Below are 25,450 nucleotides of genomic sequence, written 5' to 3' on the forward strand. Positions count from 1 at the left end.
TTCAGCTTGAAAAGTTAGATTTCTCTAACTTTAGGCTAACATTCAAGGTGTATTTTGTTAATCCACATCCCAGGATAATGTGTAGGTTTCTGTTACTTCCTTCTTTTGAGAAAGACAAAAATGGTTTTTGAAAGACAGGTGAAATGCGTTTTTTAAAGCCTGCTAAAGAGCCCACAATTTGAGTCCAGCCACAATTTCTTTCAGGAAAGCTTTCTATCCATTCCATAGACAGGTGTATGGAAAAATCATAGTATTTCTTATAATAGGTATTTCTTCAAGTTCTCACTGCAAAAGTCTCATGAAAATTTGAAAGCATACCACAAAAGTAGAGAAAATAATAGGATAATCCTCCCACATCCCTATCCCCTATATTTAATAATTATAAAACTTAGGCTGTATTTGCTTCATCTATCCTTTTTTCCTTTTCCACTGTAATATTTTAAAGCCAATCTCAGGCATTATGTTACTTCATCTTAACAGTAATTGGAGCCATTCTCAAAAGTTTTTGTTAGCAGAAACTGCTGGTAGAAGTCAGGTTGATTAGAAGTTTCTGCATTAAGTATCTGTATCCCTATGTTAACCTCTTAGAATAGAGTATATGCGTGGAGGAAATGTCTCTGTGCTTGGGATCTACTATATCTTTATGATTTCAGTCTTGTTCAGTTAGAGACATAGGAATCAAAAGCTACATTGCTCCTTGAGACCCATGTTTGTTTGTTTGTTTTTTAAAGATTTTATTTACTTGACAGAGAGAGATCACAAGTAGGCAGAGAGGCAGGCAGAGGAGAGGGCAGGGGAAGCAGGCTCCCTGCCGAGCGGAGAGCCTGATGCGGGGCTCGATCTCAGAACCCTGGGACCAGGACCTGAGCTGAAAGCAGAGGCTTTAACCCACTGAGCCACCCAGGCACCCCCTTGAGACCCATGTTTAATCCCTGTTTATCCCTAGTCTCCTCCCTCATCTTTGAAAACTTGAGAGACAGAATTTTCTTTTTTTATATATATATTTTATTTATTTATTTGACAGAGAGGGAGAGCGTGAGCAGAGGGAGAAGCAGGCAGAGGGAGAGCAGGCTCCCCGCTGAGCAAGGGCACCTGATGCAGGGCTCTATCCCAGGATCCTGGAACCATGACCTGAGCTGAAGACAGACACTTAACAAATGAGCCACCCAGGTGCCCCAAGAGACAGAATTTTCATTGCCTCTTTTCAGTAATATACTTGAATGTTTTAACACGTGGAAAAATGACTTGGTATATTTTTGTCCATGTAATGATCAAAGTGAATATGACAATGAATGCATTATTTACTAAATTAAAAAGCAATGTGGATATTTGGTTTTTGTTTTCTTTAAAAGTCTTGATAATTTAGAACTTCCAAAATCCTACATTAGACTTATGCTGAATAATTTTGCCTTCTTGAGTTTCTTTTCATGAAACTGATACCTTCAACTTGTTTAGCTTGGCCAGATGCTCTTCATGTGAGTGTGTATATCCTGGCTCACACACTGGAATGATGAGATATGAATTCATTTGGATCACATTATAATTAATTGCAGGCTTTCTCTACTGTCCTTTTGAATTTTCTAATTAAATTTATTTTACTTTTTGCTCTGATGTGGTTAACCTCAGTTTCTTTGAATTTAGCTTGTTTAACACACAACTGAGGACATTATAAAATTTAAAATGGCTTGTTTAGAGAAGTGTTCCCTAGAAAGGTTCTGGATGAAAATATGGTATGCTCATACTAGGCCAAAAAGAACAAAGAAATGTCCTCTGACATTTGATACCTGTGGATAATTGTCCAGAATGAGTTTTGTCATCCCATCTAAAAAATGTATTGCAGTGAAGAATAAATTCACCCACAAAAAGGGACTGTATTAAAGGAAAGTACTCATTTATGTTTTACAATTTCCATTTTGGCATTTGTTTCCATAAATAATTGAGTAAACTACCACATTCAGTGGTTTGGAGGAGTCAAAGATGTGTAAGATTTCATTCGTATTCTAAAAGAAACAATCTAGTAAAGAACTATGTATGTAGTTAACTATATTGCAAGGGACCATTAGAGAAAACAAAACCCCTTCCAGCTGGGGTCCCCAGAGAGGGCTGGTAAAGGACATGTGGGGTAAAGCAGCAAGGACCCATTTCCAGGCTCCTCCTAAGAACTGTCCTAATTTTTAGATATTTGATAGTTTCACTGTCATATGCGATCATTAAAGTATAATTGCTTATATGTTGGCAATTATATATTATTATAAATATATATTTTTCTAAGAAATTTTATGGGAAGTATTTAACTGCCTCTGGATATTATTTATTCTCTTTGTATTTTTTTTTTTTTTTTTTTTTTTTTTTTTTATTTATTTGACAGCGAGAGACAGGAGATCACAAGTAGGCAGAGAGGCAGGCAGAGAGAGAGAGAGGGAAGCAGGCTCCCCGCGGAGCAGAGAGCCCGACGCGGGACTCGATCCCAGGACCCCGAGATCATGACCCGAGCCGAAGGCAGCGGCCCAACCCACTGAGCCACCCAGGCGCCCTTCTCTTTGTATTTTTAACACTACATTATTCACTTCTATGAACCTTGGAGAGCAAAGCACAATTGCTTAATATGGGAAATAAGTAATAACATATTGGGCCATGCAAATAGATTCCATAAAATTTTCTCTCCAAAGACTTGACTTACTTAAATACCAGGATACAAAATGTCAAATGTTTGAGCTCATTGATAAAAGCAGAAAATATTGATGTTGCATGTTCTCTTTACAAAGTACTGACCTTACTGCTTTTTAGAATCTGGTGGTGGCTGTTTATTTTCCTATCCCAATTTGAATGTCCAAAACAAAACCCAGACCTAGTTGACACTTAAACAATAGAATGTTATATTAGTTTGTGATCCAAAGTGAAATGTGCACAGGCAGCCTGGCTGGCCCCAGTTTCACAGTTGACTGCCGACTTCACTTCAGATTACATAAACATGTATTGCAAAACAGCTCTGACGGGAACCTCATAACCTAAACAGCATTCTCTGAAATGTAACTTGTTGTCTTTTTGTATAAAAGGAGAAATTAAATCAAAATTATTTTGAAGAAAAACAACTGCAGGATTTTGTTCAATTGAGTTTTACCAGGAAATGCTATTGCCTACTAGCACTGACCTCGGGGCAGAGAGAAGCTGAAGTCACGTATTTTGCAGGGTCAGACTTTGCGTGTGTCACATCAAGTCAGTCAAGTGACTGGAGCAACTGTCACCTTAGGCCATAAGGAGCCCTCCTTTAGTATTCTATCCTGGAGAAAAGTATGTGCTGGGTTATGTTCACCAAGATCTAAAATGATCACCCCTTTTGGACAATAAATTGTTGTGATCTCACCCTGCAAGAACCTTACAAAATGAAGGTGGCATTTCAGGTAAGTGTACCCTAGTTTCTGGCAAAGAGCTAGGTGTCATAATCTTCTAAAACTATTTAAGGGCAATAAAAAGCTTTACTTTTCTGCCTTCCCTTAGTAAAATTTCCTTCTTTTCCCCCAATGTCATTTTTTGCATATTTCCTTACTCTTCTGTCTTTTTAAAAGATTAAAAAATTCTCCTTATTCATCACGGGCCATAAAGTGAGGATTGCGATTGGGATTGGGACTAGAAAGAGCATACTCCAGATTTTTCCTCCTTTTGCCCTCACTTGATCCCAAGTGATGTAGTTTTGTTGGATCATAGCAGACACTTAATGCACACTTAAATTAATGAGACAGATTTGATTTTAACGGAAAGCAATCAGTTAATTGCTATTTTCTAAAATTTTATTCCATCAGCCCTCCTCCCCCACCCCAAAATAGAACTGGTTCAGTCAGATTCAGAATTAGCCCTTAAACCAATGTTCTTACTGAATGCCAGACCCTGTGCTAAACACAGAGTATATAGTAATGAACAAAGTGGATATAGCCTTGACAGCTTAGCTTTTTTTTTTTTTTTAAGATTTTATTTATTTATTTGAGAGCACAAGCAGGGGAAGAAGGAGAGGGAGAAGCAGAGTCCCCACTGAGCAGGGAGCCCAATGTGGGGTTCCATTCCAGGACCCTGGGATCATGACCTGAGCCAAAGGCAGATACTTAACCAACTAAGCCACCCAGGAGCCCCAGTTTAGCATCCTTTGCCCTGTGTACCAACAGCTGGTCATTTTCCCTAGGAATCACTGAAATGCCAGGCATTGATCTTTTCCTGCTGGTCTGTCTCCATTGAATGCTGGGATGTAGGCACATCATACACATTTTGAAGAGGTGAGTACGGGACAGGTGCAATAAATGCAACTTTATGTTGCATGTTTATCAAGATAACACTTTTTTTAAGATAAAATTTCTCAAAATCCTAGGGTGATCACATAAAATAATAGAGACATGTGGACAAAAACTGGAAGGGGCCATAGGAGAATAAACATGGGTGACCTGATGAGTGATGGGATTCTAGGTATATCATTTCCATTGTCACTTAATAATTTACATAACATATTTCTTAAAAGGATGTCTAGAAAAAGTCATGGAAAAGAAGTTTTGCAGAAATGAACCTACATTCAACCCATGAAGTTAAAGAGCAACCTACAAACGACCTTTGGAACAGGTGAGAGAGATCTTTTGTTATAGGGCAGACCCAGGTTTTGTGGAGCTGGACGCTTATATAATTTGGAATTCCCCTTTAAGGAAATACATGCAAAATTAGGAAAGCAGCCATGCAAATGAGGAGCCCATGACTTAAGTTTCTCTCTAGCTTTAAGGTGAACTCTCCACAAGGGTGGGGCATTTAGGAGGCTGAAGGAGGTGTAATGAAAAGTTTTCTGCCCTCGCATATGTCAAACTGCATTCCCCTGCTACCTTTAAGAACTCTAACTTTTACCAAATCTGAGCTTCTATTTCTGGAAGAGTCAAACAGGATTTAGCAAAGTAGCGTGGGGTACAAATTCATTAATGGTTAACTTGGGATCAAAATCGGATTTTTTTTATTTTTTAGATTAGAGTTTTTACTTGAGGGTGGGTCTTGCAGCAGGTTTTGTTATTGTTGTTATTGTTTCTTTTAATTTTTACAGAGATGAAGAGTACAAAGAATACCATCTCATTGTCCAATAGGTATTTAATGAATTTCAGAATAGCTGAGGAACGTTTTAAGGGCTCTTGATGTAAGAACACGCTACCAAGAGCAACATTTATTTATTTACAGTGCTTTGTCCAAAAACGATCTATTTCTACTACATTAAAGTAAAATCAGCTTTTAAGGATTAACTTGAACATTTTCTAGAAAATAAATTAGAAATCTTTGACACTCCGGGGGTGCCTGGTTGGCTCAGTTGTTAAGTGTCTGCCTTCAGCTCAGGTCATGATCCCAGGGTTCTGGGATCAAGCCCCGCATCCGGCTCCCTGCTCTGTGGGAAGCCTGTTATCCCTCTCCCACTCCCCCTGTTTGCATTCCCTCTTTCACTGTGTCTCTATCAAAAAAATTAAATAAAAATCTTTAAAAAAAATTTATGACACTCCTTAAGTAGAGGAAAGTGAAATGATTCAAATAAATTACTCCTTAATGCCATCTCATAGTCCTTTATTTTATGAAGATAAAACCTAATTCAGTGCAGTAAACTTCTACTGATTGTCCTAGATTTGGAAAGGCACATAGAGTCATTCTTCCCAGTGCTGCCAGAATCCAGTATTTAATGACACTGTTTATATTCTTCGTCTGTAAAATCATTCAGTGCCCCAATAGAAAAAGGTCAAGGACCTTTGTAGCAGACAATTCTCAGAGGAAAAACTGCAAATAAACATGAAGAGGAAAAAAAGTTCAGGGTCAAATTAGTGATCCATGCTAATGGATAACCTCAGAAACATAATGTGAGTGAAAGAATCCAGAAACAAAATGCAACATCTGTATGGTTCCATGTTATGAAATGTCCAAAAAGGCAAATTTATAGGAACAAAGCAAAGCGATAGCTGTCTGGACTTGGGCACAGGAGCAGGAATTAATCATTAACAGGTGTGGGGGGGAACTTTCTAGGATGACAGTGTTGCAGGGTTCTTGTCTCACAGAGTCAAGGAATGAATCTCACGGAGAAAAGGGTGAAGTGCAAGTCAAAGTTTATTAAGGGAAGGTGAGAACAGAAAGGAAAGCTCTCTAGAGAGAAAGGGGTCCCGAATGGGTTGCCACTGATGGCTTTTATGATTAGTCTTTCATAGAAAACTGACCAGGGAACTTGGTAAATATCTTGTCTATAACATTTAAGACAAGGTGGATTTGTAAATATGAAAGTATCTCATCTATATGTAGAACAAACAAGGTAGATTAGTTATGTTCCCTTCTCTGTGGTTAGTATCTTGTCTGTAACGTTTCTCCACATCTGGGATTTCTGTGAGCCTGCTTAGGTAGCCCGCTGCATGACCCTAGCCCTGTCGCTCCCTATATGTCTTTCCCTGCCTAGCCTCACCTGTCCCTTACTCAACAGAAATGTTCTAAAAGCGGATTGTGGTAATGGTTATACAACTACATAATTTCTAAAATCATTGGGTTGTATACGTACACTGGCCGAATTTTATGGCATATGAATTATCCCTCAAAGCTGTTAAAGAAAAAAGTTCAATCTTACTAGCCAAAAGAAAAAAAGTAACTTTAAATGCTTTTCTCCTTGACAAATACTAAAATAACAACAACAATAATAATAATTATAGTACTCTGACAAAGATGTGGAAAATGGACACTCAGACACATGCATATGTGTGGGTGCAGATTTCCTGTGAGTTATTTGGCAATAGGCACCAAAGCTTCAAAGTGGGCCTTTGACTCATTGCCAGAGGAATACGCTAATGAAATAATTGGACAAATGTTAACATACACACATAGAAATGTTCATCTCTTTATTCTTTATAGTAGAAAAGTTAGAAACAACCTTAATGTCCAACAGCAGGAGATAAGTCATGGAATAGCCATCTAACATAATACTGTGTAGCTATTCAAATGATGATGCAGATGTATAAATGTCACATCAAAAGATGTTTTGAAATATTAGCGAAGAGAGATTACAGTTAACTATAGAATTAAAAACATTTATACATATATAAATATCCATTTATACATATATAAAGGGCTAGGAGTTTATATAAAAATATTAACATTAGGGGCACCAGGGTGGCTCAGTGGGTTAAGCCTCTGCTTTTAGCTCAGGTCATGGTCTCAGGGTCTTGGGATCGAGCCCCGGATCCAGCTCTCTGCTCAGCAGAGAGCCTGCTTCCTCCTCTCTCTCTGCCTGCCTCTCTGCCTACTTGTGATCTCTCTCTGTTAAATAAATAAAATCCTTTTTTAAATTTTTTATTTTTTATTAACATATAATGTATTATTAGCCCCAAGGGTACAGGTCTGTGAATTGCCAGGTTTACACACTTCATAGCACATACCTTCCCCAATGTCCATAACCCCACCACCCTCTCCCTACCCCCCTTCCCCTGGCAACCCTCTGTTTGTTTTGTGAGATTAAGAGTCTCTTATGATTTGTCTCCCTCCCCATCCCATCTTGTTTCAAAATAAATAAAATCTTTTTTAAAAAATGAACATTAGGTGCTAGGACTACTGGATTTTTTTTATTGTCTTGTTTATCTGTATTTTCTAAAGTGTTAAAGTAAAATGTATTCATGTTTTATGAAAATGTTTTCTTAAAAAAAAAATCTTTCACCAACTTCTCATCACTTAAAACGAACCTTAAGGATCTCTTTTGATAGTAATAAAAACCCATTGGACCTTCACACAATAGTACTTTCAGTGTTTATTGATGGATAAAAATAATGGCAGAAAGCTACCCTAACTTCTATAGCACTTGGTTAGAGAGACAGCCATGCTTAATATATAAGTAGTCCTATAATAAAAGATGTGACTAAGTATACAGGAGAGACTGATTAATTTTGACTGAGTGATTAGGAATTGCTTCCCAGAGTAGAGTCTATTTGAGTTAGACTTATTATGACAAGTTGAGAAAGGAAAAAGGAGAAATTAAAAAAAAAAAAAAAAAGACTTGGACCCCTTGATAGACTTGGAATTCATTCTGTAGAAAAATGGGGATATCTCACCAGTTGCTCCCTGAACTTCCAGGTCTCCAGCCATCCCTAACACTAGTTGGACTTGCTTCCCAGTGTCCTAACCACACTTTCCTCTCATCTCCTTGCAAAAACCACTGACAACGTGGACAATAAATTTCCTTGTTAGGATGCTAAGTAAATTGGCATTTTAATTTGACAAAGAGTTTGCTTACCTGGCCAAATATATGTTTGGGTGGTAAGAAAAAGTACTAGGTAAGGCACAGAAGAACTGGTTTCTAATTCTGACTTTGCCCTGGATTCACTGAACAGACTAGCTATATGACATGCAGAAGTTAAAATCATCCTCACTTCTCTCTTTTCCAAAATAGGAAGGTTATAATAGTACCTCTGTTACCTAACTCACGTAGTTGTTTAGAAGAATTTAGAATACTGTATTTGAAAGAACTTTATTAAACTGTGATAAAGAAATGCTTAGTTTTAGGACTCTATGATTACATTTCTGAAAATACTTCGTGGATTGGGCCAGACCCCTTCTACTGAGAGGCTTGATAGCTTGAGAAGAGAAGCATGGCAATGGGTTGGCAAAAGGAACCTTGTCTTCCTTATGTAATCAGATCAGTGGTTTTCAAGTAAGTGTGGGTGATAAAACATCTGGGTATCATAGAAGCACAAAATATTGGTGTATTTAATTATGTCACACAAATCAATTGGCACTATTAATTTTTTATTTTTTATTTTTTTGGCGAAAGTGTGATTATACCTGAATGCAAATACAAAGTAATGGAGATACCCTACTGCCCAGTCTAAGCCCAAAGTAGGGTTAACTTGAGCTCTTTACTCATTATAGCAGTCAGGGTTCTCCAGAGAAACAGAACCAATAGAAGAGAATGGGATGTGGAGGGGTACATATTATTTACTTTAATAATTAACTCATGATTGTAGAGACTAACAAGACCACAGTCTGCAGGGGAGGCTAGCAGCCTGGATGTCGCAGTTTCAGGGTCTGAAGGCAATGTGCTGACAGAATTCCCTCTTCCTCAGGGGGTGTCATTCTTTTTCTTGAGGTCTTCAAGTATTGGGTGAGGCCCACCCACATTGTGGAAGGTGATCTGCTTTACTCAAAGGTGTTAATGTCGTCTAAAATATATATATATATATATACCTTCACAACAATGTCCAGATATGTTTGACCAAACATCTGGATACTGTGACCTAAACAAGTTGACACAGTTAACCATGTCACTCACCACCTTACGAATCACAGTAGCAAGTAGCAAATCATTTTCTCTCCTTCTTCTCTGACTTCTTTGGGAATTCCCTAGAGCTATGACTATTCAAGGGTGCTGCTGGATATGCCATATTAGAGAACCAGCATGTCATATAATGGCAGAACCAGCAGATAGCATCTCTGGAAACCTTAGGCATGAGGCCCAACTGGGACAGCTTACACAGACCAGGCAGTCCTGAGACCTAGACTGAGGTACATGAATGGATCCTCTGGTCAGGCCATTGCTCAAAGTGCAGCAGGAAACAGAGCCCTCACAAAGCAATTCTAACCCCTGTCCATGGGGCTCAGCACCTCCTTGACCTCAGATGAGCCTAAAAGGCAGTGTTAGGTCAAGTTTAGGTGGCCTGCCTCTCATGGGACACTCACAGCCTCTCTGATTACAAGTGATTGTTCTCTTCTGCACATTTACTAGTCATTTTGAGGTTTCCTTTAATTGTTTATTATGCAAGTCTAAATCATCTCAGATATCCTGCTATGCTGAATCCTGATTTGAAATCTTGGCAAAAGTGTATTTTGTTGTTTTTCTAGGTCCTTTTTATATAGCTCTCTTGGTTCCTTTGTTTCCTGTGATTTTTTGCCTGATAGCTAGAATATGATTAATGCTCTATGGTTAATCAGATTTAGTCTGCTGCAGGAATCATTTTAGTTTATCAAGTTAACTCTAGAGGATTCTCTGAGAGAACAAGTTAAGGTTTGGAGGGGTTCCAGTAGTTCTCAACCCTGACCTACTTTACTCAGCTCAGTACTGCACCCAGAACAGCCAAACTACGTTCCCCAGCACTCCTCAACTGTGTGGAAATTGCCTGTCGTTACTCACAGCTCTCTTCCACCAGAAGAGAGGGGGGTAGGAGCACAAAAAGTTGAAAACTCTAATAGATTAATATTTTTTTTTAAAGTAATTTCTACACTCAACGTGGGGCTTCAACTCAGAATCCCAAGATCAAGAATTGCATGCTCCACTGACCAAGTCAGTCAGACAGCTCTCTAAAAGATTAATATTAAGATATTCTATTAGAGGCTCAGTTGGTTAACATTGGACTCTTGGTTTCAGCTCAGGTTGTGATCTCAGGGTCCTGGGATTAAGCCCCTCCTGGAGCCTCGCTTCAAGCCTCCTGTCTCTCTCTCTCTCTCTCTCAATCTCTCTTCCTCTCCAAGATAAACAAATAAATCTGGGGCCCCTGGGTGGCTGAGTCAGTTGAGTGTCTGCCTTCAGCACAGGCCCTGATCCCAGAGTCCTGGAATCGAACCCCACACTGGGCACCCTGCTCAGCAGAGAGTTTGCTTGTCCCTCTCTCTCTGTGCCTCCTCCCTATTTGTGCTTGCTTGCTCTCCCTCTCTCTCTCTCAAATAAATAAATAAATAAAATCTTTAAAAAAATAATAAATCTTTTAAATTAAGATTCCAGGGGCGTCTGGGTGGCTCAGTGGGTTAAAGCCTCTGCCTCCGGCTCAGGTCATGATCCCAGGGTCCTGGGATCCAGCCCCGCATCCCGCTCTCTGCTCAGCAGGGAGCCTGCTTCCTTTCCTCTCTCTCTGCCTGCTGCTCTGCCTACTTGTGATCTCTGTCTGTCAAATAAATAAGTAAATAATAATAAATCTAAAAATAATAATAAAATAAAATTTTAAAAAGATTCTATTATACATGAGTAGAGAGCAAATATATTTTACGATTTGAAGGGTGTGATCTACATGTAATCCCCCAACCCTTTATTTCAGTCATCCATACCTTCAGTGAAGCAGTCATCAGTGACTACAGATAATAATAAGATCAGATGGGAGCGCCTAGGTGGCTCATTTGGTTGAGCCTTTGGTTCTCGTCATGGTCCTGGAGTCCCGGGATCAAGTCCCGCATCGGTCTCCCAGCTCCATGGGGAGTCTGCTTCTCCCTCTGACCTTCTCCTCGCTCATGCTCTCTCTCTCAAATAAATAAGTAAAATATTAAAAAAAAAAAGTCAGATGTATTATGAATACTCCTTTTTACTGGAGGTCCAGAGAGAATGATAGAATGAAGCATCAACTTTCATGTACAGCAATATGTAAATAAAAATTTCTTCTTTAAAATCTTTTGTCCTTCAGAAAACTATCAGTTTATTCTCTCAGAGTAAATATTAAACAGATTTTTATCACTAGCATGGGCCTCAAAACAGAATAATTATAAATCATTCAATTTTGGAATACTTTTTTTTTTCTTTTCTCTTTCTCTCACTCTTTTTTCCTTGCTAATCACAAACCACAACGTGAATTTCTGCGAGAGCCAGGATGCCATGTCACAAAAGATCAGTCTGGCTTCAGAGACTCTTCTTATTTTCCCTGCGTGGAAGACAGATGTTTTTTGTTGAATCAGGACCATAATTTGCATCTGGTAGGACAATGGGCCATATTCTCCTCTCCTGTCTACACACAGAGCTGCATTGACTACAACAAGAGTTGCCCAGAGATAGAGGCAGAATTTGGCTCTGCCAGCGCAAAATTCAGCCTGATTTTAAAGAGGAAATGGTGCAGTTAACATTTAGTGAAGAGCAAACCAGCTAGTGTATCTGGAAGTTTTCCTTTAGAATTTCTTGAAATTTTCCTTTGAAATTTCCAGCCCAGCGTATGAAGTAATTCCAGACTCTAATGAGCTTCAGAGGCCTCTAGGGCTGTAAATAAGAACCAAAATGATAGTCTATATTGAATCCAGGACTTTCTTAGCCAGTGGATAATTTATTGTTATGTTCTATGTGCTGGTTTTCCCTCAGTGATTGATGTGTTCTCTTCAGTTTCCAGAAGTTTTTTCTAATATTCACCCTTCTTCAAAAGTGACCCTGAAAGATGAGTCAAAAGTTCCATACCTGTTTTCCATATGAGGAAGCTGAGGGCCCAGAAAAGTTAAGCAAATTTTTTACTTGTGCAATAAAAGAACTCTGGGTTCTCACGTGGTTATGGAAATAGAGTCAAAATGGAAATGAGACTTCTGCTTCCTTAGGGTATCTTTCCTATTTGTTTAAAATGAAATCCTTGGGGCGCCTGGGTGGCTCAGTGGGTTAAAGCCTCTGCCTTTCGCTCAGGTCATGATCCCAGGGTCCTGGGATCAAGCCCCGCATCGGGCTCTCTGCTTGGCAGGGAGCCTGTGCTTCCTCCTCTCTCTCTCTCTGCCTGCCTCTCTCCCTACTTGTGATCTCTATCTGTCAAATAAATAAATAAAATCTTTAAAAAAAAAAAAAAAGATTTTAAAATGAAATCCTTTACATTTCATCAGTTCCTAGGAGATTGCTTTTTTGATTCATGTAATTTGGAATCCTCTCTAATTGGAACCAGGACATCTCAGTCCTTCATTATGAAGAACCTCTTCTTAAGTCTCTTCTCCTCGATACAAACACAGCCCTTTTCTGGCTGAGCAGAGCATTGCTGATAGCGTTCACCAATATTGTACAGAGGGCTTAGAGAGAGATTTGTTTAATTCTGCAGTCTATTGTCTTTGAAACCTATACAACCCATGCATTCTGGGGTTTTTTTGTTTTGTTTTGTTTTTCTTAGTAAAACTAAAGAATTTACCTTCAGAGTTTCCTTATTTACTTTTAGATTCCAAGATCTTTTGATCCTCTGGATTGAGAAATAAAGTAGATTTAACCTTGAGAAAGGAGAAAATGTAGAGAGGGAGTTACTGGTTTTGTGAATTTCACATTTTCCCAAGGGACAAAAATGAAAAAGGGATATTTCTATTTTTTTAAGACCTCAAAGTTCTTGAACTATATGACATACTTCCTTTTTTTAGAATGAAATTTGAAGGAAACTTAGAGATTTTTTTTTTAAAGATTTTATTTATTTGACAGAGAAAACGGTCACAAGTAGGCAGAGAGGCAGGCAGAGAGAGACTGGGAAGCAGGCTCCCTGCTGAGCAGAGAACCCAGTGAGCTGGATCCCAAGACCCTGAGATCACGACCTGGGGCAAAGGCAGAGGCTTAACCCATTAAGCCTCCAGGTGCCCACGAATCTTAGAGATTTTTTAGTTCAATCTTCCCATCTTATAGACGAAGAAATTAAATTCAAATGAGTTGTAGTAAATCTAAGAGCTATTTCCATGTCAACATGTATAAACTTATTCTTTTTAAAAACTAACTGTCTGTTAGGATGTACCTTAATTTCTAGCAAATTTTCTTTGAGGAATATTTTTTCTCTGAAGAATATTTTATTTCCAATTTTTCTCTATTAAAAATAATGGTGCAAGGAATAATCTTGTATAGGTGTCTTAGCTCAATGAATATTTTTATAGGATAGATAGCAAGAAATCAAGTAAAATTTTTTTTAATCTTATTTATTTATTTATTTGAGAGGGAGTGACCACCTGTGCATGCATGCACATGCACCAGTGGAGGAAGGGGCAGAAGGAGAAGGACAAGCGGATTCTGTAACAGTGCAGAGTCCCACATGGGGATCCACGAAGGGCTGGCTCTTATGACCAGGAGATCATGACCAGAGGCGAAATCAAGAGTCTGTCACTCAATTGCCTGAGCCACCCAGGCACCCCATCAAAATTTTAATAGAAATAGCTATGAAATTGTACCCATGCATGCACATCTTCGCCAACACGGGATGTTACCAAATTTTTAATTTCAGTTTTTAAAATAATTTTGGTCTGGGGAAAAAATAATTTTGGTCTCTTACATTTAGCTCATTAATTTATGTGAAATGTGCTCTCACATACTATGTGAGGTTGAGGACTAACTTATTTATTTTGTCAATATTTAATGTGAGAAGAGGAGCAGAGCACTAGTCATGTGAAGAGTAAGGATAGCAGCTAAAGGCAACTGCCATCCTAAACAGTCCACTCAGCCAAATGAAAGTCCTGTGGCCTACCAGACCTGCCCCTTGGGGCCACTTCTGAAGGCTAGTTAGGGGCCATGTGTTGTTACAGCAGAGTTGCATCGCATACGCATTTGGGATTTAACTCTACAGGCTTATTACTTTCTGAGGACCCACATACTAGGGACTTCAGCCATTTAAGAGAACTATAAGTACAATTTTGCCTTCAGTGATTTTTTTTTCCCCTTCGATGTCAACAAAAGAACCAAGCTTGCCCACCCCAGCACCACCCAACAGATACACCCAAGATGTGTCTAGAGCATGCAGGCTTTTTGTCCCTCACACACAGCCTCCAAGGCTCTTACAAAAAATTCCTTACAATCACATATATACACATATAGTACGTTCCTGAAATGATCTTGAAAATACATTTTTCTCCACTTCGTTAGGTTTGGAGTTTCGAAGTTTTCCAGAGATTTTCTTTCCCCCACCTTTATGAATTGGTACCTCGCTGTCCTAATCGATAATCAATATGCTGCTTCTTCCAAGCTTCAGAATTCTCAGTAGAGTGCTCTGGGCAGCCACTACCAGCTGATACACTGTTGGAGTCAGTTTACTGTCTCTGGGTCATTGTTAGTTAAAGTCCCATGGTAGTAGTGGGAGATTTGAGTCCTAAGTATAAAGATTTTCATGCCATCACATCTATCAGCAGCCTTGCCCACAAGCGAGAGATGAAGACTATTGGCTGCCCATGGAAAAAGAAGATGTGGCTCTTTGAGGGAAGAAGATCCTTCCTCTTTCCTTCAGTGGCTGAGGTATGTCATAGGTCTTCCTAATTTCTATATTGACAGGCAGGGTCAGTGATACAATTTCATATCAAGACTTGAAGGGGGTACAGCAGATGTCTTTGGTGCCCACCCATATCCTTTAGCACTCCTTGTTATTATAAAAACAGATGACTTCTGTGACTCTGCCTGAAGACTTACTGTGGCTGATGGACGGGGCTGGAGCCAAGTGCCGGGCAATGCTTTTAGGAGCAGAACTCAACCAGTAACAGATAGGAATTGTGGTACAAGACTCTAAGGGGTACTCTTTGCAGTTTCCTAGGGGGTCTCCCAGCTGCTCCAGTGACAGTGGGCTCATATATGCTTCCTCATTATGACGGGCCTGTTGTTCCCTGTCTCACATCCCCATTCCCCCTAGCAAGATCCCCTTCCAGGTAACCTAGTTGAACTCCAATTCTTATCTCAGAACCTGCTTCTGGGACGACCCAACCTGAGACAGGAGGGGACATCACCTTTGTAGAGGGGTATGACGTATACTTTTGAAAACTGATACTAGCTAACAAAGCATTCTTAGGAGCTACTATTAAGTAATGACAACTTTTAGTTCTTTACTCTGGAGATGCAAAGACTTCTGGGAAGGACATCTGTTTTTACACAAAGCAGGGAGCTACAAAGGGGAACGGGTGAATTTCAGGGCAGGTAATCCCTATCAAACCTACCATCTAGCCTGAAGTGGGAGCATACTGGGCTTGCTCAGAGAACTCCCCAGGGCTCAAGCACCAGCAACAGTACCAGAAGTAGCAGTGGTAAATAAAATATTATGTTGTGATTTCTCCATTTGAAAAAAAAAATTATAAATATATCATTTTTTTTTTTAAATGTCACTCAGGTTTGCCAAATGTTGTTTGAGGGAAGGACTGTCATTGTTCTTAGGTTTTGTCGTAAGTTAAAAAATCGTTAAAATATTCATATTTATATGAAACTGATTTTGATGGAAGATACTATTTTTTGTATAATATTTTCATTTGGCAGAATTAAAAGTTGCCAACCATTTGCCAGTGCCCCTCTTTTAGTGCAGGAAGGGGGATGGTTCATGAAAAACTAAACTCTGAGAGCCACTGTTCACAAACCCAGATAGATACACCTTTTCTGTGATGCAGGGGTTTATACAAACTAGCCATATTGCGAAACCAGTGTAATGACTGGTCCCTGACATCACAGGCCAGCCTAACTAATGAATTTTGGGATGGTAGCAGAGGTACAGATTTCTCACAGAACATTTTTCTGGAGCCAACTGGCTAATCCCTCATGCCCCAATGGTTGTCCTTGCGCTTTTCACCTGTCTGCCAGGATTTCTCTGGGATGTCCCTAAGCTTTCCCCAGATAGTCCAAATGCTTTACTATCCCTGCCTCTCCCTCAGCACCTAGATGTAAGGGCGAACAGAACCTTCACATGTTCTGAGTCAATCCCCAGTCTCCTAATACCCCCTTTAGGGGGACATCACTTTAGAAAAGAACCTGCCTCAGTAGTAAAGGCTACATTTGTTGTTGATGATACTGTTTTAACTCTTTGAGGTCAGAATTTCACCCTATTGGGAGAAGTTATTACAAATTATCTGTATCACTCCATCCTTCAAAAAAATTCCTCCAGTAACAAAGTGCCATGTGTTATCTGCATAAAAATGAAATTCAAGCCCATTATTAATTATTGATAGAAACCAAAGGTACCGTTAATGAAAAGTAAGGAACACAACTTTGGAGATAAGAGGAGAGTGGCTAAACTAAGGATGTTCTTACAAAAAAAGGTGGGTAATTTTTCAAAGAGATTGAGACAAGTACTAAAAATTGAGACAATTGTATGAAATGGAAATGCCTATTTCCAGGGGCTCTGGAGAAATGAATTAAATGGGGGCAACTTTTAAAACTGAATAGGATGGGAGTAGGTAGGGAGCATCTTCCTGCCTCTGTTAAAACACACAGATCCCAGCATGAAAGTTTAGAGATGTTGCTCTTGAAATTCTTAGACAAACTATCTTTCTTGAGTACTCTTGTTTTCTGTAAATGGTAATTTCATAGTATATCTCCAGTATAGGGAGCAATGTGACCCAAGGAACTTTGGGCAGGAGAATCAGGAGACCCAAGTGGCATGACCATTCTAGAACAAAGATTCCAGTTGTGATAGTTTGCCAGGGCTGCTGTAACAAAACAACATAAACTGGGTGGGTTAAGCAACAGAAATTTATTGTCTCATAGTTCTGGAAGCTAGAAGTCTGAAATCAAAGTGTCAGCAGGATTATTTCCTTCTGAGGCCATGAGGGAAGGATCTGTTCATGACCTCTCTCCTTGGTGTGTAGATGGCTGTGTTCCTGTTCACATGCCCTTCTCCCTGAACACATGTCTGTAGGTCTAAGTTTCTTCTTCTTATGAGGACACCAATCATATTGGATTAGGACCCACCCCAATGACCTCATTTTAACTTATGTTAAAATGTAACAAACTTTGTAAGACTCTATCTCCAAATAAGGTAACATATCTTCAAATAAGGTAACAGTCCTGGGTGTGAATTTTGGGGAGATACAATTCAACCCATAGCACCAGGCAGCCTCTCTGGCTTGTTTCTCTGCAGGAGAATGTTGTTCGTAATACTCTTACCGGCTCTTTCAATCCCAGCTTTCCAATTCACTCAGCCCTTATGAAGCTGCCAAGCCTGCACCCTTTACCCTCCCCTTGTGCCACGCCCAGCCCCTCATTCACAGGACTATAAATATAAGAACTTTTCCTGACCTAAGACTGCCAGGAGGGCGGGAAATGAGTGGGGAAGTTGCAAGGGTGGAGTTTTCTTTAACCTTTTGTCAGTTGCACAAATTCTGTAATCAGATCAACACTCAGGGTGTGGTGAACTGGGGGTCCTGACATCCTAAGGCAAACAAGCAGACTCAATGGCATTTGTTCTTTTCCAAATTCCAAGGTCTTCTGTGCTCCAACGATAGATGACAAAATAGTTCCAGGAGAGCTGCAGTGTTTTGTTCTCCTTGCCAATTCATTAGCAACAGAACTGTTGCTGGGCTATAATCCAGCCAGGCTGACATCAGTTCCCCAGTAAAAGGAGGACACAACTGGAGCTGGGTCTGTGCAGCCAAGAGGGATCAGGAGGGCTCAGCTGTACTGACACGCTGGCAAAAAAAAAAAAAAGAAGAAGAAGAAGAAGAGAAAGAAAGAGCGAGAGAGAAAGAGGGAGAGAGAGAGAGAAAGAAAGAAGGAAAGGGAGGGAGAGTGAGAGGGAGAAAGAGAAAGAAAGGAAGGAAGAGAGAGAAAGAGAGAAAGGAAGGACAAGACAGAAAGAAAGGAGGAAAGGGGAGGGGAGAAAGGAGAGGAGAGGAGAGAAAGGAAGAAATTTGGGGAAGTTTACAGAGATGAAGAGGTCACCCACCTTCTTTAAGGGACTCAGACAGGAAGATAGGTTGGAGGGTGTACTAGGCGTGGTCATAACACAAATTAGGATCTTGACAGCATTGTCTTCAGTGAGTATTTAGAAAAATTAGGTTTTGCTTAACCTGCAAATAAAACCCATCAGTTTTAGAAACCTAAACTAAGAGCATGTGTGTAAAAAGAAACCTATATAAGGAAGCTGAGCTGGACTGTAGTTATGGGAGGCCCCGGAACAGCCCACTTCCTTTCTTTGTGCCTTTTTTATTCATCTCTAAATGTGGGGATGGTAATACAATTGCACTCCTCTCAACTTAAAAATACTTTTCTTCCGAATCACCTGACAAGGCTTTTTTTACCCCTGTGCAGTGCCTGTATCCATAAAGAGATCTTCCACAGCCACTTTTATCAGTCTGGCAGATCTTGCTGGAAGCTTCTAGCACTCCAGTTGCTGAATGCTCTATCACTGACCCCTCGCTACCCTGCTTGTCTTAAAGTGCCAAAACTTTATGTTTTTGCTGTTTTATTAGGAGCTTCCTGAGCTTTCGTTCCTCAGCATTTCTTCATTCCTACTTCTGGACTTTCCTCCCAGCTTTTACGATGTTGAGAGAGAGAGCTTTGGATGCCACTTTATGGCTGGATATTATATGAGTGTGTCCACATTCTACCCTCTGTTTCCGCCACATGCAGCAGGGCAAGGAAGGAAAAATCATCATCCTTGTGGCCCCATTCCCAGCTTTGTGGAAGCAGAATGTGTCCCTGAAGGGGCCCGTATGTTTCTGACTATGCAGGGGCTGGACAAGGGATCTCTACATGTGGAAGACTAGGACACCAATGAGGTCATCATAAGAGCAAAGTCCGGAGTTAGGTGGATTGAGGACAAATTATAATACATTTAACACCTTACTGTGCTTCAACCCCATTTTCCAACTGGATTTTCCTTGACTTAGGTATTCCAAAATGCTATGTTCTGCCATCTCCCCATCTATACCTTCAGATGGTATAGATCCTCTTAGATCCTCCCATTTAAATTGAACTCTTGAATACTAAATCTGACCCTGCTTCTTTAGAAATAATATTCATTTATTCAACAGCAAGGATTGGGTGCCTCTTGTCCACCAAGCATAGTGCTTGATCAAAACAGAAAGGCTCCCCCTCTAACCGATGAGGGTTCAGGATTTGGGGTTTTTTGAGTTCTGGATTGGGACTTTGACTTTTTGAACTTACAGTACCCATGCTACCTTTCCAAGGAGGAACTTGGCTTCCTTGCTAACACAGAGCATGGATACCTGCCAAGTCCCTATGCTCAGCCAGACATCCAGTCTTGACTCCTCCTGGGCTTTCCTGTCTCTGTCTGAAGCTCAGCACAACAGTCCCTTTGCCTGCAGATTCTGCTTGAGTCCAGAAGCTCTGTCCACATACTGAAGGTTATACACCAGAGCCTTTAGGCCTACAAGGCCTCTCAGATGTAGCTTCTGTGGAATTTCTTCCCCGTTTGTTTCCTCTTGGGTCCACTCTCAGCCTGGCCACAATTAGACTATGACAGAGTTCTAAGACCCCAGCATATCTGAGAGCTCATCTGTGACTACTGAAAATGGGATCCAAAAGGGAACATCTAGCTTTTTCCATTCTGAACCACACCAGTCTGAAAGAACTGTCAGAGTAGTGTCTGACGGCAACAATCTCGGGAGCCCAGCACAAACTTCTTAACCACCCTTGCTTGGCCACCCTTTCTGCTCTGCCTTCTGTTTGGGGCAGGGGGAGATAGTCCCTGTGCAGTGATGTGCAGGGGAAGGTAAGGGAAGTCACAGCCCATAAGAGGCAGTCATACCTATAGGGTATTCCTGCCCAAAACACTGTGTGTGCAGCAAGGCAAGGGCAGGAAAAAAAAAACATCCTTGTTAGCCCCACTGCATCTAAGCTGGAGGAGATAATGAGACATTCAAACTGGACATTCCTCAAAACAGTCATCCTGGACTCTTCAAAAATACTGACGTCAAAAGAGATGATTTAAAAGGCAAGGGAGCTGTTTTAGATCAAAGGAAACTAAAGATGCATGATCCTTGATTGGATTCTGAATTTTAAAAAATATATAGCCACAAAGAACATTATTGGGACAATGATGGTAGTGTGTGTGTGTGTGTGTGTGTGTGTGTGTGTAGAAAGAGCTAGAAAGAAAAACAAATGTGGTAACCTGCTAACAATTAGTAAATCTAAGTGAAGACTATACGGCTATCCGTTGCACTCTTTTCTCAGCTTTGCTGTAGGGTGGAAATTTTTCAAAATAACCAGCATAGAACTTGAGTGTAGCCTGGTGTGGGGTGAATGGGCCATAGAGGGGAAAAGACAGATGAGCAGGCTGGCAGGAGCCAGGAGAAGCACAGCAGCTCCAGACTGCTTCTCCACCAGATTCTAGTCCCTATGAAAAAACAGGCAAAATACTCGGCTGGCAAACTGGCCACAAACGCAAGGAACCTGCATCTTGGTGAACACCTGGAAGCCTTGGGTCAGCCCCACCGTCTGGGGACCAGATGTGGGTGCAGCAGGCAAATTCCAGGCCTGCTAATAAGCGAAGAACTCCCAATGATGCCACGTGTGGCCTTTGGAGGCGCAGGATTGGGAAATGCTGAATGATCAAGTGCTTGGCCGTTGTTCCAGAGGCCAGACAGGATTGAAGCCAGCAGGAACTGACACGTCTGCCTGTTGCCCAAGGAGCCCAAAGCCCGCCTTAGGTGGTGGTGGGGGGTGGGGGGAGACTCATCAGGAGGCAGGGACCTAACTGGTTCTCTTTGCTCTTCACTGGGTCAATGTTACATTGCCAGATTAAGTTACTGATTATACTCACAGATGTCACCCTAGCTTTTTTCCCCACATTTTTCTTCTATTCTCTGTTTGTAATTCTTTCTGACTGTCTCTGTTCCTCCCCTGCTTTTATGCCATTATGATGTATGGAAAACACTGAAAGACTCTCTACAGTGTCTTAAAGTGCCTGTGTATAACGATGGAAAACAAACAAACAAACAAACAATACAAAAAACCTCAGCAAATATCAAAGCTGGTTTTGGACTCAGCAGTGTCCACTTTGTTTGACATGCTGTTTCCAAAGGGCTGGGAGCTAAGTGGCCAAACATCCAAACCTTACCCCTGACTCTCATCTTCTGATATTTCCATAAGTTTTATGGCCCTTCAAGGAACGGCTGACTTCTCCTCCTTGATTCTCTTTTAATCTCAGCTGTCCTGAGCAAGTTCTGGACAGGACCAGCAGTTCAGCCATTGCCTGCCTGAGGCTCGTGAGTTTTCTTCCCCGATGTGGAGGTGTACAGCACGAGAGGTCAGCCAGGGGCTGGTGGGACAGACCCAGCCAAGGGCTCTGCGTTTCCACCGTGCAGCTCAGTAACAAAGCAGCCATGACAAGCTCTGCCAAGACCATCTGTTGGGAGCCAGGAGTAGATGATTTCCCGGTGTGAGCAAGGAAAACAGCAACAGAGTTTGCTACAACTGTGATTAACACGCAGGATTCAGCCAGGAGAAGGCTCCTCCTGAGAAATCATAACATTTGCACAAGTGAAGTTAAGCAAACCCCAGTGGTTTTCACTCTCAATCTCTTTCTTTTTCACTCTCTCATGCTCTTTCTCTCTTCTCCTTCTTTGAGCAACAAATCCCTATGTTCAAATATAAATATCTGACAAGAGCCAACATACAAAAGAGATAAAAACTCAGGCAATCTGATTTTTGTGAGAGCTGTGGACTTATGTGGTCCTTCCCCAGTAACCCCAAGATAATTTCAGGGTGGTTAATGGCCCCACTGAATCCATGGTTTGAAAACCATTGCTTTGATCCATCTTTTCCATACACAGAGGGAAGATGGTGTCTTCTTTGGCCATGCCTTCTAAGGTGTTTATATTTTTTTAAGATTTTGTTTATTTATTTTGAGAGAGAGAGCAAGTGTGACCTGGGGGAGGGGCAGCAGGAGAGGAGAGAGAGAATCTGAAACACACTCCACACTGAGCAGGGAGTCTCACTCTGGGCTAGATCTCACCACCCGGAGATCATAACCTGAGCTGAAATGAAGAATTAGACTTTTAACATGTTTTACAAACACCTCCCCACCATTCCCTGAGCTGTCTTCATGCTTCGACACATACCAAGAATGGATGGGATCTGTTGTATTTCTTTCTTGGAAGTCTGGAAAGTATTCTTTGACAGAAAGAGTCTGATGATAACTCACGATATCTACAAAAAAAGGGCATTGGCCTGAACTTAATGTGTTTCATCCTACTAGAAAAACAGAGGAATGATCACATGGTTCCGTTTCCATGAAGCTGAAAATGTAGCGTGTGTGGACCTATCCTTCAGTCCTCTCATGAGATGCAAGAACCCCACAGCATGGCCATCCTCACAGGTTCTGTTGTGCTGACTTTATGTTAAGTCAACATCTTGGATCCATTGAGCTTGCTTCATTTTTTTTTTTTTTTGATCATTACACATTGTATTGGCTGCTTACTTTTCTTGCCATTGACGACTAATTACCTTTTCATCTATACCTCAAATGTCACGGGATAGAAAACTGTGGGAAAGTTCACCACTGAAGCAATGGAAAGTTCCCACATGTGAGAACAACACAGTAACCTATAACAGGAAAAGCCATTACACAGGGTTATTACATCAGCTATCACAATAGCAAAGACTTTTGAAGTGGAAAAAAATTTATACGACTACCAGTCATCCCAAAAGAACAATGTGTTTTTTAGTCATTTGTTTCAAAATCATTTGGCTCATTTCTGAGCTACCCAGTTATTTTTTAATTTTATTTCATTAGTAGTTAGACTGTGTTTTCCTAGCCAAAATGCTCTGTGCTCTCAACATACAGATAGTGATGATCCGCACAGGTCGTGATCTTTCCTCACCTCTAGTCCCCATCGGTGCACCTTCTGGGAATCTCCAGAGAGCCTATGAGCCCACCAGAAAGTTCACGAGCTACCACCACTCTCTCCTCCTGCCCTGCCTCTCTTCAGTGATGTCGACTCCCCCCATCTTCAGTACCCATACAATTGTGTGAAGTTGTCTCACAGCAGCCTCCAATGTCACCAGCCAACCACCCCCCTACAGGCCCATTGCCACCCTCAACACCCCTGGGACATAGGGGGCTGAAGTGTATCAATACAGAGGTGAATATTCTGGAGGTCATGAAGTCTCTCTCCCTTTCGTGTAAACTACCTATGTGAGCAGATTACTGAGACAGTATTACCTTTCATTCCTTGCCTTAGAGCTTTTACCAAGAACAATGGTCTTAGTCTGTTTGGGCTGTTACAACAGAAATACCATATGCTGGAAGTCCAAGATCATATCGTGGTTGGGTTCCAGTAAAGGCCCTCTTCTAGGTTGTAGGCTGCTGCCTTCCCACTGTGAGCTAGGGGGCAGAAGGGGCTAGGGGACTCTGTGGGGTTTCTTTTATAATAGCACTAATTCCATTTAACGGGGCTCTACCCTGACAACATAAGCACATCCCAAAGGCCCCACCTCCTAATACCATCACATGAGGCATTAGGATTTCAGCAGAGGAATTTGGGGGTAGGGGTGTGGAGAGGTGGATAAAACAGGCAAAGCACAGAAACAGTGCTTTCAGATTTTATGCACAGGACTTTCTCACCTAGGACTCCATTCTGGGTACATGAAGGAAAGACTAGAGTTTGGGGAGTCCTGTGTGTTTAGAGCTGTGCCTCCCACAGGAAGACTTAATGAGCTTTTCAGTTTGAGTCTCTCTTGCCTTACGTGAATTCTCTCTCCTGAGTTCCTTGGTCCCTCTTGCAGATCAGTTTTTGGCAACTCAGTCCACCAAACAGGCCCAGATACATCTGAACCCCAGCAGGGGATGGTTTAGGCTTAAGCAGAGGCCACTGCTGCATAGCTTTCAAGTTCAAATTTACTTCAGACTCTTTACTCAATATGTATGTTTTTTTGTTTTTTTTTTTTTTTTTTTTTTTTTTTAACAGACAGCTTTGGTTACATCAATCATTCATCCCTAAGTTAGTAATTTTCTTTCCTTTTGCTTTGTCCTCATGAGCTCTTAGACCTGAAATGGCAGATTGGTGAGGTTATTACCCACCATTTGATTCGTACGCATCAACCACATGGGTAGAAAGTATATCATTCCTTTTTCTCCAAGTCCGCATTCTGTTTGCCTAAAATAAATTTACTCAAATGGATCTTCACTAGGATGAGGAGAAATTGGAACCCTCGTACACTGCTGGTGGGAATGTAAAATAGTGCAGCCACTTTGGAAATCAGTTTGGCAGCTCCTCAAATAGTTATACAAAGAGTCAGCCTGTGACCCAGCAATTTCACTCTGAGGTACAGAGCTCTGACAATTGAAAACACAGGTGCGCACCAAAATTGACACACTGACATGCATAGCAAATCATTCATCATAACCCAAAGTGAAAACGCCCTAGATATTTATCAACTGTGCAGTGGCTGCACAACTTTGTGAATATTCTAGAAAGCACTGAATTACATGCATACTTTAAAAGGGTGAATTTTATGATATGTTAATTATATCGCAATTATATCTGCGCAGTAAGCACAGACCACAGAAAGAGCCTACCTTTTTTTTTATTCACTGAAATCCTGCCCAGTCTTTTTTCAGATTTCTTTAGTTTCTACCTAACATTCTTTTTCTGTTCAAGAAGAACCTGCATTTTAAAGAAAAAGTTAAACACGGATCTATGTTTGTAACAAATTGCAGCTTTCTTGCAAAAGGCAAAATCTTTCTAAAGCCCAAGTAGAAAGAATGAACGTTTCTTTGATTCATTCATCCGGCAAATGTTGAAAACATGATATGGCAATATGCCAGGCCCTGCAGAGATAATGGTGACCAAAGCAGGTATGTCCCTGGCTGCACGGGGAGCTATAGGAAAGTAACTACAAGTTGACAGAAGCTGTACCCAGGAAAGCACACAGTTCTGTGGGGGCACACGGGAGGAACACCCACTCAGGCCTGTGGGGCTAGGGAAATCTTTCTGGAGCCCTCGGTGTCTAATAGAGAACTAAAGTCAAGCCAGAGTCAGGGTCACAAAGAGCAGAGGGAGGAAATGTTCCAGAGAGACGGAACAGCATGTGCAA

The 25,450-nt window shown here is 40.9% G+C and overlaps 1 long non-coding RNA gene across 1 annotated transcript in view; it reads left to right on the forward strand.

The window, feature by feature from the left end:
- The first annotated feature begins 2,553 nt into the window (after positions 1 to 2,553).
- The window catches only part of LOC123938581, a 40,412-nt gene continuing 17,515 nt past the window's right edge, over positions 2,554 to 25,450 (forward strand). Inside the window, exons 1-4 of the long non-coding RNA XR_006817736.1 lie at positions 2,554 to 3,401; positions 4,175 to 4,265; positions 4,505 to 4,602; positions 14,827 to 14,932. This is a non-coding gene — a long non-coding RNA (uncharacterized LOC123938581). The remainder of the gene's footprint in view (positions 3,402 to 4,174; positions 4,266 to 4,504; positions 4,603 to 14,826; positions 14,933 to 25,450) is intronic.

This window comes from Meles meles, chromosome 3 (genome assembly GCF_922984935.1).
Source record: "Meles meles chromosome 3, mMelMel3.1 paternal haplotype, whole genome shotgun sequence".
NCBI classification, from domain to species: Eukaryota; Metazoa; Chordata; class Mammalia; order Carnivora; family Mustelidae; genus Meles; species Meles meles.